The sequence below is a fragment of the Chrysochloris asiatica genome, unplaced genomic scaffold, assembly GCF_000296735.1.
Source record: "Chrysochloris asiatica unplaced genomic scaffold, ChrAsi1.0 scaffold00091, whole genome shotgun sequence".
Taxonomy (NCBI): domain Eukaryota; kingdom Metazoa; phylum Chordata; class Mammalia; order Afrosoricida; family Chrysochloridae; genus Chrysochloris; species Chrysochloris asiatica.
In genome coordinates this window covers 10,382,682-10,387,406 of record NW_006408609.1, presented here as the reverse complement: position 1 = coordinate 10,387,406, position 4,725 = coordinate 10,382,682, and positions in this window count along the sequence as shown.

The following is a 4,725-nucleotide window of genomic DNA, read 5'->3' as shown; positions in this document are numbered from 1 at the left end:
TAAGTTGAGGCTTGATTTTTTTTCTTCAGTTCCCTCACTTTAAGAAATGCTGACATATATCTTCCATTTTGTTTTTCAAACTCCAATTCTATGCACATTTCACTACAATATTTGACTTCATCTTCTTCATTTGCCCATTGAAATTTTTTTTTTCTTCATTTCTCCCATTTTCTTTAGTAACTCTATGCTGAAGAACAGGTTTCAGAGTCTCTTTTGACATCCATCTTGGTCTTTTTCTTCTTTCTTTTTTGCTTAATCACCTTTGCTTTCTTCCTGTAGGATGTTCTTGATGTCATCACAATATTCTTTTGGTCTTCAGTCATTCATATGTAATTAATAAAATCTGTTCTTCAGAGGATCTCAAAATCAGGTGAAATGTGTTCAAGGTCATATTTTGGCTCTCCTGGATTTGTTCTAATTTTCTTCAGCTTTATGTTGATCTTGCATAAGAGCAATTAATGGTCTGTTCCACAGTCTGCTCCTCTCCTTCTTTGGACAAATGGTATGAGCTTTTCTAATATCTCTTTCCATAGATATAGTCAACTTTATTTCTGAGTATTCCACCTGGTGAGGTCCATGTGTATAGTTGTCTATTATGTTGTTTAAGATAGGTATTTGCAATGAAGAAGTCATGGGTCTTGCAAAATTCTATCATGTTGTCTCCAGAATTGTTTTTGGGTTTTTTTCATCACCAAGGCCATATTTTTCAATGAGCATCCTTACTCATTGTTTCCCATCTTTGCATTCCATTACAGCTCACAATTGCCTATGATAATCAATGTTTATGTGTCCCATTTCATTTTCAATAGTTTTCATTATTCCTATATTCATACATCATACATTCCATGCTCTGATTATTAGTGAATGTTTACAGCTCTTTCTCCTCATATTGAGTGGTTCCTATCAGCAAATGAAGGTCCTGAAAACATCATCACAGTCAGCTCTACTTTGAGGCAGAAGCTCTTCCTTAGTTGTATTTTGAGTGCCTTCTAACCTGAGGTGTTCATTTTCCACTATCTGACAATATTCTCGACTCTTTACCATGTTTCCATATTCAGTATTTTGGTGCTGACAGTATTCTGTTCCACAGCTATTCATAAGGTTTTAGTGACTAAATATTTGAAAGTAGTCAATCTCCCCTTCTTCCTAGTGTGTCTTACTTAATATGGGAGATCATCAGGAATCTGTCCAATGTTGGTGACCCTACTGGTATTTAAAATATGGTGGCATAGCTTACAGAATCACAGCAACATGCAAGCCACCACAGTACTATAAACTGACAGACAACTGGTGTGGTCTATATCTAGACTTGTCATTCTGTTAAATTGATCTATTTAACTGTTCATACATTTGATGCAATACTACCTGAATTACTCTAGCTTTGCAGTAAGTTTGGAAATCAGTGTAAAATTTTTCAAACTTATATTTATTTATTTTTCAAAATTGTTTTGAGTATTTGCATTTCAGCATAGATTTTAAAGTGGTTCCCATTTTTATCCAACCATCAACCCAAAAATGTACACAAGGCAATAAAATTTAAACTATTTGCATTTTATTTGGAATTATGTCAGCTTTGAATATTAATTTGCATAAAATTGACTTGTTTAGATTTGTGCTTCTAGTCCATGAATATAGTATATACTGTTTTTAAGGATGTCTTGATTTAAAGCAACAGTTTTTGTAGTTTTCATGTTTGGGCTTTATACATATATTGTTACATTTATCTCAAATCATTTTATATTATTAACACTTCCTTATTTTTGCAATAATTATTTCTTAAAGAAATTTTTTAAATAAAATTTTTAAAAATTTAAAAATAGTTATTTTTTTGAGAATTTTAAAAATGAGGAAAGAGCATTGCTATGGATTGAATGTGTGTTGTAAATCTTAATCCCTGGTTATAATCTTATTTGAGAATCTTTTTCTTTATTTTGTGGTTGTTGCAGGATTAATGTATGGTGTGACCTAAATCAATCTCTTTTGAAATACAAAAAGCAGATTGAAAAATCAACCAGATATGGGAGAAGAGAGGCACATCATGTGAGATCTCCAAGGAATCAAGAAACAAGCTGAAAAGAGAATAGAACCTTCCTCCAAAACCAACCCAGAGAGAAAGTTTTTCTGTAATGCCAGCATCCTACATTTGAACTTCAAACTTCCTCAACTGTGAGAAAATAAATTTCTATTTGTTAAAGTCACTCATTTGTGGTATAGTATTATAGTAATGTTTGAAACACAAGGTTTGTTGTTCAAATCCACAAGTCACTCCTCAGAAACCTATACCAGGCTGTGATGAGTTGAACCAACTCGACGGCACTCAACAACAACAATTATAGTTATAACAGCACTATATGACAAGAATTTTATATTTTCCAACATAGTTACCATTTCTGTCACTTTTCATTCTTTTGTGTATATCCCAGTTTTCATCTGCTATCATTTTCTTTCTCCATGAAGAAATTAATTTTTATTGAGAAGAAATTCACATAATGCAAATTAAGCATTTTAGAGTGAACAATTAAATATCATTCAGTTCATTCAGCATGTTATGCAACCACCATCTTTGTAGATCTCCAAAACATCTTCATCACCCAAAAAGGAAATGTACCTCTTAAAGTAGTTGCTTCCCATGCCCTCTTTCACTCAGCATAATGTTTTTGAGGTCATCCATATTGTAGTTTGCATTAGTACATCATTTCTTTTTTTTATATCACATTTTGCTCAAACATCCATTGACGAAATTTTGACTAAGATGGCTACGTATGTATTTGTTTGAGTACCAGTCTTGAATTATTTTGAATATATACCTCCTTTAATATTTCTTGCTGTGTATATTTGCTAATAAGTCAGTCTCTCAGCTTTTATTTGTCTAAAATGGTGTTATTTTGAATTCAGCATTGGAAAAATAATTTTGTAGGTGTAGAATACAAGTTGATTTGAAATATATATATATATATCTTTTAAAAATGAAAGATTAATAATCATCCTTAATTTTCCTAGTTTTCCTATTCTGTCATATAAAATGTAGAAGTATGAGTTCAAGGAAATGAGAGTCACTGCATGTCACTTTGGAGGCTGGCTATCACAGTCTAGACTATTGATTGGTACCTAAAACCACACAACTACCACAAACAATACAACCACTTCTAATTTTCAAGCCATAAAGTCTTTCTTAAATTTAAGCTCACCATCTAGATTCCCCTTTATTTTCACATTTATATCCTTTCCTTCATGTATTCAGGAAATTTTAAATGAATTCTTAATATCTTTGAGACCACATTTATCTACTTTTCTGTAGCTTTCTTTTTCCCCACCTTCTTGGTTGAACCATGGATTTGGGGTTAGAAATCCAAAGCTTAAGCCAACACACCACCAGGACTTCTTGTTTTGTCTTTCTCTTGGACTAATTTTGTGTTCTCCCTTGATGAGAGATATGACCATGTGTCTGAGTTATAGCCAATAGCACATGAGTAGAAATACTATGTGCCAATTCTAGGCCTGGCTCCCTAACCACATTCTCTTCTATGTTTTTTCATCAAATGAGGCCCTAAAGATTGCAAAGACAAAGGTTGGTGGAGATGAGAGAAGAAAAATGCCAAGAAATACAAGCCTTCTCTCAGAGGTGATACAGAGAAGACTGCATCCTGAATTCAGACTTCTAACCTCCTAGAAAATGAATTTATTTTTGTTAAGGCCACCCACTTGTGGTATTTCTCTTATAGCAGCACTAGATATCTCAGAAAGCTCCTCTTCTGAATGAGCTGAGGGGATCATTCAGACACCACAGCTGCATTTGGAAGACTGGAGTACAAGGAGTACTTATCACTCAAATACAGCTCATTTACTAAGTGTTGTTGAGTTAGTTCCTGTATAGCGTTTCCAAGGAGCAGCTGGTGAGTTTGAACTGTCGACCTTGTGGTTCAAAACAACCCTGCAGTCTAGTGTTTATCCTAAAGCACACCAGAACTCTATACAGACCATAGACGCAGAGGCATTAATAATACAGAATAGAAATGGCTAGCAAGTCTATAGAAATAGATCTGTGTGTCAGATAGGATGTGCTAGCCTATGGTAACAAATAGGCCAAATCTAGAAATGCCACAATAAATAGAAGTTCTTTTCTTGATCAATAACAGTCTTACTGTGTGTTCTAGGTGGTGGCTTTATGATGCACTATTCAGGAAGCAAGGGTCACAGATAATTCTGTATTGCCTATGAGAAAAGGCTCTTTTGTCCTCAGCCTGTATTCCTTGGTTTGTTGGTCATCTTCATGTGGCATGGAGTCTATCTTCCCTCATCTCTGCTTCCTGGCTTAAGATGCTTCTTTCATATTATAAAAAAAGATCGACTCACAACAAATCCTATACCAATACTGTCTCAATAACATAACAAAGAAATCCCATTCTACTTAGTGCCATCAACTCAAATCTGACTCATAGTGACCAGAAATAGGCAGATGTGCTGAATTTTGAAAATATGAGTGCTGTTTCCCTTGCATTGCTCCTAGAGAGAAATTAGTACCATAAGTCACTTAAGTACAGTTCTTTGACACTTACTTCTCTCACCACTCCCCCCAAAAAGTACTCACAAGACTTTATGATGTAGAACTCATATCTAAGGAAATTGCAAATTGCCTCCAATTTTCTACAATTGATTTATTCTTTAAACTGGAGAAAAAGAGCACACAACTTAACTGGTATATTTGAAAGATGCTGGATATATATA